Here is a 12924-nt window from a genome sequence, read left to right on the forward strand (position 1 = left end):
TTGCAAGCTCCCTTCTGAATACATCTTATAATCTAGATGTGTTTGTGGCTTTCAATATACTACTTTCACTGAAGCTCTTAGTCAGTTTTTTGTTATACTTGGTGTTCCTTTTTTCTCTCTCTCTCTCTCTCTCTCTTTCTTCTTTTCTTTTTTACCTTTTTCCCCGAATGGCTTCTTTTTCCAAAGTAAATGTAGTCTATTATTTCACTGCTCTTTCCTTGGAACACCCTTCCTCTTTTTCTTCATCTAATCAAACTTTAGCATTTTCAAAGCTCAGTGCAAGTACCACGTACTCCATTAACGTTTGTTGAATTAATCCAGATTCTATTCATCATTTCCTCTGAACTAGATATGTTAGAAATGTTAGCTTGGCATTTAATTTCATGCGTGCCATAATGTATTCAATTTGTTTCAAAAAAAACATTTGATGAGTGTCTACTCTTTAGTTAGATACTATTTTCTTCCAGAAAGTGTTCAGGGAAGATTAAAATATGTCATATATAGTGGGATAACATAAAAACAGAAAGATGGCTGCTCGTGAATCTGAACGTCTTCCAGGCCAATGCGAAAAGTTAAGAATGCACTTATCTGAGTCTTCTCTCGTCACATCATGTGGTTCAACTGAATTGACAATACCAGAGGTTTTTTAAAAAAAATGTTTTCTTACTGAATGTCTTGGATTTTTTTTAAAAAAGTATAGAAAAGAAGTAGCGCTCATAACTTTCTCTATCCTCCCACCACTTACACTATTCAAAACTCCCTCCTCAAAATACGTACGGCTGGTGGTGACGTGTTTTACTGACCATTTTGGACTAGGACTGGGCTGCTACTTAGCTCTGGTTTTGGTTTCCTTGCGTCTTCTTACAGAGCGAGACATTGGAACCAGCTGGATCTCAAAACATTACCAAGCAAGCAAAATTTGAACCACTGCTATGGCCACAAAACTCCTGAATGAGCTTCAACCTCTTTTCTCTTTACTGGTCCATCTTCCTGAAGGCTATTTTGTAAGACGTAGGGACTTTTCAGCAGCATTTACTTAACAAATGTCTATTGAGCACATACATGTGCCTGGTACTATGATAGGCTCTGATAGGCACTACAATAGTCTCTGAGGATGCTATCTTTCATTGGCTTATTCACTATTGAGACTGAGTCAATGGAAGGTGACTGTTGACTCACAAACTTGGAGATATAATTTACTAACATTTATAACAGCATTTCCTCTAGCCAGGTCGCACTGGTCAGTATTAAATGAAATCTGATTCGTTTATTTGAAACCCAAACTCATTTGCCATCTTTGTCATCTCTGCTTGCACCTCACTTCAAATACCCCAACTTTAATTAGCAACTATTTTGGTACATGTTTCTAGCTGTGGCAACCAGCTTTGTGCAGGTGCAACCTTTAGCATCTCATTTATAAGCCTAGATATATGTAGGATAATTTTCACCCCCTTTCAAGAGAATGTAATTGTAAATACACTAAAGTATTCTGTAAAAAATTCCTTATACATAGGCTGGGTCTGCTTTTCCTTTCCTTATCTCCAAGGTGAGCTACTCACTAAAAAATACCTTAAGAAATCTCTTTTAGAGCTTACAGTGTACCAAGCTCAACCTAAGCTAGGCTTTAGGGACATAAAAATATGAAAAATAAAATTCTTATCTTTAAGACACTTGATATGTGTTGATAGACATGAAAACAAGCAATTAAATATGGTAAAGATTTGCATAGGTGCTAAGACTTCTGGAAGAAAAGCTTCTGAAAAAAGGAGAATCTGTAATTAAAACCTAGGATTAAGCTGAATAGTAAAAGAGGGGAACGTAAATTCTGCCAGAGATAATTATATAACGACACAGAGACTTAATAAAATATCTGCACAGAAGTAAAAGCAGTTTGGAGTTTATGGAGTATAAATTCCATGGTGAAATATCCAAGAAGGTGAAGTTGCAGACACAGGTAGGGGTTGTGCAACAGAGAGACTTGAATGACTTGGTGAGGAAACCATAACTCATTTTGCAGGTGATGAGAAGCCAGTAAAAATGGCAGCTGTTAAACTCCTTTGAGTCAAGGATTGTTTTGAGAATCTGATTGAAGTTACTGTCTCCCTGTCCAAAAGAGAGCAAAATCCACCAAAATTTTTTATTCCATTTATTGTGAATTACAGTGAGTTCCCTGAAACCTGTCTGTGGGCGTGTCTAAGCACACTCATGTTAAAATCTCTTGCACTAAAATCTTTAAAGCATGAGAACAATAAAGCATGAGGATTTATTTTGAACTTTCTGGTAGCCATATGGAAAAAATGGATTTTTGAAGGGCAAGTTTCTCTGTATGAATATCATCAAGGAAACTAATAATCTAAGCAAGTAAAGATGAACAGCACAATTATAGTAGTAGTATAAAGAAGAAGTGATAGATTCAGGAAATCTCTTTAGGAAGTATAATTAACGAGGCTGGGATTGATTAGCTATGTGTAATATGAGGCAGGGTACGATGAAGATGAGTTTGCTTAGGAGAAGTTCCCTTTGAGATGCTTATAGTTAATCCAATTAAAATGTCCTGCAAGAATCTGGGTACACCAATCTTGAGATGAGAACTCAAGATTTGAAAAAACTCACTGTAAGTGTAGTTAAAACCATAAGAGTGGATGAGCTGATTCAGGGAGATGGTGCAGAGTGGGAAATGAGTGTTCATACAAAGTACAGCTGAAAGTAAAATAAAAACAATATCAGAAAGTTTTCAACCATATGTGGCAATTAGAAGGTCAGGTAGTCTTAGTATAACCAGTCATCTCAGAATGGTAGGAGCACAAAGCAAATTAAAATAAGTTGAGGGAATGAAATTAGAACACTCCCTAACACCATATACAAAAATAAACTCAAAATAGATTAAAGACCTAAATGTACGGCCAGACACTATAAAACTCTTAGAGGAAAACATAAGCAGAAGACTCCATGACATAAATCACAGCAAGATCCTTTTTGGCCCAGCTCCGAGAGTAATGGAAAGAAAACCAAAAATAAACAAGTGGGACCTAATGAAACTTCAAAGCTTTTGCACAGCAAAGGAAACCATAAACAAGACCAAAAGACAGCCCTCAGAATGGGAGAAAATATTTGCAAATGAAGCAACTGACAAAGGATTAATTTCCAAAATTTACAAGCAGCTCATGCAGCTCAATACCCAAAACACAAACAACCCAATCCATAAACGGGCAGAAGACCTAAATAAACATTTTTCCAAAGAAGATAAACAGATTGCCAACAAACACATGAAAGGATGTTCAATATCACTAATCATTAGAGAAATGCAAATCAAAACTACAATGAGGTATCACCTCACACCAGTCAGAATGGCCATCATCAAAAAAATCTAGAAACAATAAATGCTGGAGAGGGTGTGGAGAAAAGGGAGCCCTCCTGCACTGTTGGTGGGAATGTATTTTGATACGGCCACTATGGAGAACAGTATGGAGGTTCCTTAAAAAACTAAAAATAGAACTACCATATGCCCCAGCAATCCCACTACTGGACATATACCCTGAGAAAACCATAATTCAAAAAGAGTCATGTACCACAATGTTCATTGCAGCTCTATTTACAATAGCCAGGACATGGAAGCAACTTAAGTGTCCATCGACAGATGAATGGATAAAGAAGATGTGGCACATATATACTATGGGATATTACTCAGCCATAAAAAGAAACAAAATTGAGTTATTTGTAGGGAGGTGGATGGACCTAGAGACTGTCATACAGAGTGAAGTAAGTCAGAAAGAGAAAAACAAATACCATATGCTAACACATATATATGGAATCTAGGGAAAAAAAAAAAGGTTCTGAAGAACCTAGGAGCAGGACAGGAATAAAAACGCAGACGTAGAGAATGGTCTTGAGGACACGGGGAGGAGGAAGGGTAAGCTGACAAAGTGACAAAGTGAGAGAGTGGCATGGACATGTATACACTACCAAATGTAAAATAGACAGCTAAATAAAATAAGTTGAGGGGTGAATTAAAACTGTGGAAGTAAAGGCATTGGTGGAGAGTTAGTATCAAACATATAAAGAGCTTGTACAACTCAAAATCAAAAAAACAAACAACCGGATTTAAAAAGTGGGGAGAGGACCTGAATAGACTTTTTTTTCTTCAAAGAAGGCATGTAGATGGCCAACAGGCACATGAAAAGATGCTGAACATCACTAATTGTCAGGGAAATGCAAATCAAAACCACAATGAGACTTTACTTCACACCTGTCAGAATGGCTATTATCAGAAAGACAAAAAATAACAAGGGTTTGCAAGGATGTGAAGAAAAGGGAATCCTCATGCACTGTTGGTAGGAATTAAGTTGGTGTAGCTACCATGGAAAACAGTACGGGGGTTCCTCAAAAAATTAAAAATAGAGCTACCATATGATCCAGCAATTCCACTTCTGAGTATTTGTCTGAAAACAAAACAAAAACAAAAAGACTAACTCAAAAGACTATATGCAACCATATGTTCATTGCAGCATTATTTACAATAGCCAAGATATGGAAACAACCCAAGTGTCCATATGTGGAACCTAAAACACAAAGCAAAGGAACAAATAAAACAAAACAGAAACAGACTCATAGATACAGAGATCAAACTGGTGGTTGCTAGAGGGGAGGGGGGTGAGGGTCAGCCGAAATAGGTGAAAGAGATTAAGAGGCACCAACTTCCAGTTATAAAATAAGTAAGTCGTGGGGGTGTAGTGTGCAGAATAAGGGATATGGTCAATAATATTGTAATAACTTTGCCTGGTGACAGACGGTAACTAAACTTCTGGTGACCATTTCAGAATGTATACATGTATCAAATCACTGTGCTGCACACCTGAAACTAATAGGATATTTTATGTTATACTTCAGTTTTTTAAAAAGGCATTCAGGGATTTTTAGAATGTTTAGGGAGTTTGACTCAAAGAAGAATGGGCTAGAAAAAGCAACAGGTAGATGTTTTAGATAATTATGGGAGGCATTTGTTCTGTTTTGTTTTTTTAAGGCTGCAGCAGAAGTGAACTTGTTTCTATGCTGTGGGAAATGAGCAGTAGAGATAAACAGAATGAGTGGTGGTGAGTAAAAGAAATTAGGTCCAAGAGGCAGATGAGATGATGGGACCCAAATCACCAGCCTGATGGATGGTCTAAGCCTTAGGGGAGAGGGTCTCTCATCCTCTGTGAATTGGAAAGGTGGTGAATACACAGGTCAGGGTGAAGGTAATTCTGTTGGTGCTGCGTGAGGGGGAGTGGGAGGTCCTTATTCCTGATTAGATAATTTTTCTGGATGACACAGAAGAGAGGTGATATTTTTGAAAAGACTTTGAAAGGAATGGAAGAAAGAAAAACAACCGAGAAGCCAAAGTTTAAAGTTGGAGACTATTGATTTATACTCATCAGTCCTAGAGTGTCCTGATTTTCACCAGTAGTTTTCAGCAGCACATGTGAATGAAAATGATGAGTTAACACAGGGTTAGGTTCTGGTTGGCAGGAATGACTTAAAGGACATGGGTGCATGGGAATTGAGGGGACAGTAAGTCCCAGCTGAGGAGGGCAGGAAGGGAATCAGGAGAGGTGTGAAACTGGGAGAAAACCAAGGGAAAATGAAGATCTATGTTTGATTAAAGAGAAAGTGAGTTTGTGAAAGAGCCTACAGGAGGCGAGTTTGTTGTCAGAGAGCAGGATGTTGGATTTAAAGATTTCTGACAGAGCAATTGAGTTATCTGTCCTTGGGTTAGGGAAGGTGAAATGGAAGGGAAGCTCTCCAGGTTTGAGATGGAGGGACTTTGAAATTAGCAGGTAGATACACATGAACACAAAGATCATTCACGATAATAGTGACACTTGAGTTGAAGAAGAAAATATTGAACCTGATCAAAGTCTTCACGGGCAGAAAGAGAACAGGTTAATATTTATAATCCTGTGTTAGCTGAGGTTGAGGGCTTAGACAGCCTCCTTTGAAGAGGAGGTACTATAATATTCTTAGAGGAAAAAGGGATGTCATAGTCTTAGATGAGAAACAGGCTTCAGTTATGACAAGGAAGAGCAAAAAACATTTTGTTTAGCGGCTGAGAATATAGAAGAGTGTTTAATATGGAAGGGGAGTTTTAGAAAGCAAAGTGAAAATGTTTGAGAGTATGAGTATAACTCTTGAGGTGTAAAAAAAAAAAAAAAAAAAGATTTAACTTTTATTAAGACCGTATTTCCCAGACTTGCCCACACAACTCTTGTTTATATAGTACCTATTAACCTCTTACAGAAGTAGTGCTATGTGGATTACAGCTTGGGAAACATTGGCAGAGTGCTCAGGGATAGCAGGGCTGAGAAGCATTCCTCAATGGAGTTGGTGCCAAGTCACGGTGAATTCAACTCTTAAGGTATCTGGAGGGCACTGTTCGGACAAAGATGAGCCAGCTTCAGGGCCACCCAATTTGTTGGTTGTTTTCATGGCCATTTGTCTTTTCAACTCAGCAAAATTGAGAACTCTGAAATCAAGGGCAGTAGCAATTTCTTCACATCTCCACAACATTTGGGTTATTATTGAGCATATTGATAAATACCAAGTAAGTATTTCTTTTTATTGAAGCTTGCTATGAGCAAAAAAAAAATTACAGCTTACTTTTGATTTCTCGTTTCATTCTGCCTTTGTTGGAGATTTATTTTCTGTTTAGGTTTTTAACCTAATGTTAAATACCCAAATGTGTTGGAGCTCATTGTTAATTTTTAATGATAATTTTTACTTACATGTTTCACTATCTTGTGTACCTACATACTTTCTTTCTTTGATAATTTTGATGAAAAAAGAATATTTCCCAATTATTAGAAGTAAACAAAATAAAAAGAAATAGTTGGGCAGATTTGGGAAGTATGTAGCTAAATCAGTCTCTTAAAAGTGATGCTGTTTTTTTGGAGTAAAAATTTAAAACTTAACTAAAAGTGTAAGATTTTTGACCCAAGAGTTTTATATGACTATCAGCAAGCTACTCTTGAGAATTATTTAATTAGCTTGTATAATACAGTAAATATGGTTTGTGTATAGAAGGTAATATGTAAGTATAAATGTATAATATATACAGAAATGGACAATATTTAATATTGTAGGAATAAAAATATAATGTACAATATTTATAATTATACAGAAGGTAAAGAGAGAGTCACACGTATCTGTTATTGGATTCCGCTGTAGCGATATAAAATAGTTGAAAATTTTGACTGTTGAGCCTGGTACAGTTATGAATTGTATTTGAGTTTGTATTTTTGAAAATATCAATGGCATATGTCATGTTTTTATTAATACTCCCATGAAAGCACTCACCTCATGGGAGTTAAATGCAAGAAAAAAGTAAGGGCACTGGTAGAAATTTCCAGTCTCTGGATTATTTGATATACAGTCCTCCAACATTAGCAGAACTTATTCTGCTGCTCTTAGGTCAACATTTATTGATGAGCTCTACCTCCTTTGATACAGTGGTTTCACAGTATAATGTAAACCCAGACTAGTCTCTCTCTAGAGGTAAGGATATAGAAGCTCAGAAATCTATTGTCCTAAAAGTTCCCATGTAATCTGCCTCTCCTGAAGAAGACCCAGTGTCTATGAGAACCCTGGGCAGCCACACGTATCGAGACTCTTCACACCCCCCTGTTGAGACGAATCTTGACCTGCAGGCCTTTAAGCGCAGGTTTGGTTGATTTGGAGAATTGTATTTGATAAACCTCTGTGCAGCCATGGGAACCCTGTCATGCCCCTAACCCAGAAGTCAGGCAAGCACACTGTGTTGGATGCTTGCTTTTCTTCCAATCACTTCCCCATTGTAGTTTCCGTGAAAACATCTGTCTATAAACCTTCCTCAGTGAGGCTAAGAAGAAAAGTAGATTCTATCTAGACTAATCTTCCCATGTATACAGGAGAAAAGAAGAAGGACTTTTCCTTAAAGGTTAGAAAAGCAAAAACACTGTATTACAAAGGTTTCAGTAAGACTGTATTTCTACTTGGAAGAAGCATGTCTGATTTTAGAGTTTAGAAGTTCATAGGCATGTTCTCAGTAGTATGTAGTTCACATTTCACAATTCAACCTTATTAGAGTTTCAATGACCACTGTTAATCATTTAGGCTTCAAGGAGACAACCTGGTGGAAAGGATAGAAGAGACCTCGCAAATACTTCATTCTCCAGATGAAATAATCCCAGATTTTTTGGGTAAGTTTTAAATCCAACAATAGATATTGTAATTTTAGTGGCACTTACAGATTTTTTACAAAAGAAAACTAAACCAAGCGTCTTCCCCTGTGCCAAATCACCGTAGCTGCCAATCATACATCCACCACTTCTGCAGGCTGTGTGTCAGGAGGTTAAGGGCAAAGGGGAAAATGAAGCAAGAAGTGTGGGTCCTGAGGAGCAGCCTCTTAATGCCTGTGCCTGTTTAACGTCAACTCTACGTTGGCTACCCCCAAAGTTTGTCACCAATTCCAACTTGGTTTTGGAACTTACATTGCCTACTCACATTCGCACATCATGGATCCCTTCAGTCTTCGGGGCAGGCAGAAATGTCAATATCAAACTTGAATTTCCTTCCTCTCTCTCAGCCCTACGTTAAATTGGTCTCAAATCATGTCACTGTCACCAAGCCAGTCTCATCTTCATTTTCCCTGAGACTGCCTAGTCTATGCCCTTGTCCTCTTTCTCTAGCTAGTGTAAGAGCTCTGTAAATAGATTCTCCTTGTACTATCTCACCCGTTTTGGTTCATTATCTTTATAAACATAAAGCTGCTATTTCTTCCCCATTTTCTACAGGACAGAATTCAAACTCCTTGGCGTAGCATATTAAGTTCATGCCAGGGCACTTCAAAATGTTTGCAGAGGGCTTCCCTGGTGGCGCAGTGGTTGAGAGTCCGCCTGCCGATGCAGGGGACGCGGGCTCGTGCCCCGGTCCGGGAAGATCCCACATGCCGCGGAGCCGCTGAACGGCTGGGCCCGTGAGCCATGGCCGCTGAGCCTGCGCGTCCCGAGCCTGTGCTCCGCAACGGGAGAGGCCGCAACAGTGAGAGGCCCGCATACCGTAAAAAAAAAAAAAAAAAAAAAAAAAGTTTTCCAAAAAAAATAAAAAAGAAATTTAAATAAAAAAAAAAAAAAAAATGTTTGCAGAATAAATAGATAAGTACATGTAATGCCACTACAGTGACATCTAAGGTATATCACTGCTTCATCATTCAGTGTTCTAGCAGGGAGCAGTCGGTACATCCAATTGGAATAATTAGAAGAGAAACCATAGGAAAACATTTTCCTTACATCTGGATAGAGAAGGACATCTTAAACAAGATGCAAACGTTCCTAAACATTAAAAAACATTCAACTGTAGAGTGTTGAGAATTATTGTTCATCAAAAGATGCCAGAAAAAAGTGAGTTGACAAGCTACAAAATAGGAAACTGTATTTGAATATATTTGTCACTGATCAAAGATTAATATTCAGAATACATAAAGTACATCTATAATTTAATAAAGAAAGGATCAGCAAACCAATAGAAAAATAAGCAACAGATATGAATAGACATTTCACGGAAGAGGAAACACAGATGGCCAATGAGCATATGAAAAATGTTTAGTAATCAAGGAAAAGCAAGTTAAGGCTACAGAGAGATGCTCTTTTACAACATTTTATTTGACATTAATTAAGAAATCTGGGAAAATCAAGTGCTGGTGAAGATAGAGACAAAAAGAAACTCATACTCTACAGGTGGGGCATAAACAATTTTGGAAATAGTCTTCCATTATCCTAAAATCTGAGTAAAGCTCAGAATCTCCACTTCTGGGTAAATACGTTAGAGAAGCAAGTCTCGTGAACCATGAAATGTATGCAAATTTGTTAGTATGCTGGTGGACACTAAGATGGATAGATTATAAAATTGTCACACTGTAGGAAGCTGAATGCATTTCAGCTGCACACATAGGATGGATGAAATCAGTGATGTGCTGGTAAATGTGAACAACTGTTTCTTTGAAAAAGAAGGCCCTGGTTTGTAGAGATTGACGGCTTCCATAATCTAAATATAACATAATACAAATGCTGATTTCAAGCAACTGATCTGAAATGGCAGTTGGGTCTTCCAATCTGGTATGAGTAGGTTGCAGCTCACAACTGAATGAGTCTTAAAAGCATAATATTTGTAAAAAAAAAAAAAAAAGTTGTAAAAATATGTATCTCAATAAAATAAAATATCTTTATAAAAAAAACCATAATGTTGATTGAACAAAAGCAAGTCATAGAATGTCATTTTTTTAAAGCTCAAAACTAGCAAATCTAAATAGTATATTCTTTAGGAAAACATACATTAAGTGATACAATTATATTGAAAAAAGGGAATGAAAGACTCGAAATGGTGGTTATTCTCAGGGGGTAGGGGAAGCAGGGAGATGGGATTAGGAAGGAGCTCACAGGTATATAAAGGTTACTGGAAATGTTTTAATTCTTAAGTTAGGTGGTGGGTTTGGGGTGTTTATTTTATCATTGTGCTTTGTAACTTAAATGTACTATTTTTTTATTATACATGTATATTTTATATGTACTTTTTTATATATCAAATATTAAGAACATTATAAATAAAAGTTAAAAAATGAAGTGTTGTGGGAACGTAAACCAGTGCCAGTGTAGCACGATACTAAACAAAGGTAATAGTTTCAATATACTCAAATCTCTCGTAGTACTGATGAGGTGGAACACTCTCAGGACAAACCTTTAACCCTGCCAGTGAAAGGTGAGCAGTGTGTCATTAGCAATTTAGGGGCCCCAGGCTGGCCATTTGTTGACACTCCATTAGCTTTCGGAGTCATCCTGGCTTCGCCTCACTGGTACTCTTACATGTGTACCGTTACTTAAACCATTTTTCTCCAACTCATAGTAAGTTCTTTCTCATTCCCTCTGCCTGTTCAGATCCTATGTGTTAAGATGATGTCAAGTCTCCCTGAAGTCCAGCCCACAGCAGTGTTTTCTTTTTTTCAATCCCTAATTGCTTTTTGTTTAATAAGATCTGGTTCTTTTCTTTTCTTTTCTTTTCTTTTTTTTTTTAATGTTCGGTGGCACCGCATGGCATGTGGGATCTCTTAATTCCCCGACCAGAGATAGAACCCACTCCCCCTGTATTGGAAGGCAGAGTCTTAACCACTGGACCACTGGGGAAGTCCCCAACCCCTAATTGTTTTTGAATTACTCCTTGTGTGTTTGTTCTTCTTGCCTCGGTTGGATTATATGCTTCTTGAGGGTTTCTTGTGTTCTCCACCATGCTCAATATAAAACTAGATACAAAAAATAAATAAAATTCAAAAAAAAAAGTAGATACAAAACAGGTATTAACTACTGGCCCATTATATATATACTTCTTAATTCTATCAAAACCATTCCAATCCACCGATCTACAGATAATATATCCTTCAACAATCATGGTTACATAATAACTGAGTATTGTTAGGATTTAAATTTTTAGAAAATTAAACAAGGCATCAGTAATGTGTTGATTATACTTACTTGCATTCACTGGGAGAAAAGGTATTCATTAAGTTTAAGCTCCTTTCTTGAACTTCTTATATCCTGCATTCTTCACATTCAGATATTAGAGACCTAATCAACGAATTCCAAAATACACTTTCTGATTCAGTACATTCTTTTCTACTGAAGTTAGTCAAATCACTAGATCCAAAAAGTGCTAATGTGATTTTTATGTTAAATATGCATCCACATTGAGCTTGGCTTAATAAACATAAATATTTCTATGAACAGGTATAATTTTGTGCTTAACAAAAACCTGTTATGACACAAACAGCAAAAGTACAAATAATGACAGGAAGACATTAAGTGAAGTTAAACAGCGACAGACCCTACAGGTCTCCAGGTTCTTAACAGCACACCCAATCAACCACAGAGGCTAAGTTTTTAGTCCAAGTGCTGCCAGAAACTTCGATTTTGACAAAAGTACTTCATCTTCCGATGCTTCAGTTCCTTCTCTCAAATGAGGAGATAAACTCTCCAGCATTTGACAAATTTAGAGACTCATTTTCCCCTCCATGTTATTAAAGAAAGCTCAAAGAATTCATTGCTTGCATTTTGAAAATCATTTATACTTAGAAGAAATTGCTCTGGAATAGACAGGACAAAATAGTTTATGCATATGTACCCACCAGCAGTTGGTAACAAGCAAAGTACCCAGAACACTTAAAAAAATGTAGTGTACCCCTCCCAGCCTTAAACACTAAGGTTTTATTTCATGATGTTTATTGTCCCTACTAACTTGTTAGATTAATATTCTATCACTAGATTTGGGCTATTTAAGGGTCCCTTCAACTTAACTTTTAATACAGTCAGATATGTAAATTCACAAATATTCTGGTGCACTTCACAGTTGTCCCTTTATGCTGAGCTGAATGGATCTTTTCACACTGTAGATCTCACTGGATATGGCACCAATAACCAGGAAGACTCCAACCAAAACAAGAACAGAACAAAATGTAAAACCATATAAAGTTACCAATACCTTCCCTTTATAAATGTTAATTTTTATTTAAAAAATCAATACTGTAAAGGTGTTCAAATAAATTCCAAGAGAGAAAGAGTCATAGAAAATTTTCTGGCTCAACTTGTTTTGAAAGCACCTAGCTGAGAGCCTGGCATATAGTTTTTTTGAATAAATGAATATACAAATACACAAATAAATGGATGAATGAATTGATTAATGTACATATGCATAAAAAACAAATGCAATGACAATACCTCTTTAAAACCATTAACTGCTCACCGAGAGGAACTTGAGAATTCACTTATTATATAGTATCTCTAACTATAAAAAACCTAGCAAATCCACAAGAGAGTGCGTCTTCTTCTGTAAATGAAATAATTTGCTTTATAATGTAGAATAGAACATTTT

The sequence above is a fragment of the Neophocaena asiaeorientalis genome, unplaced genomic scaffold (genome assembly GCF_003031525.2).
Source record: "Neophocaena asiaeorientalis asiaeorientalis breed wild unplaced genomic scaffold, Neophocaena_asiaeorientalis_V1.1 scaffold299, whole genome shotgun sequence".
NCBI lineage: Eukaryota > Metazoa > Chordata > Mammalia > Artiodactyla > Phocoenidae > Neophocaena > Neophocaena asiaeorientalis.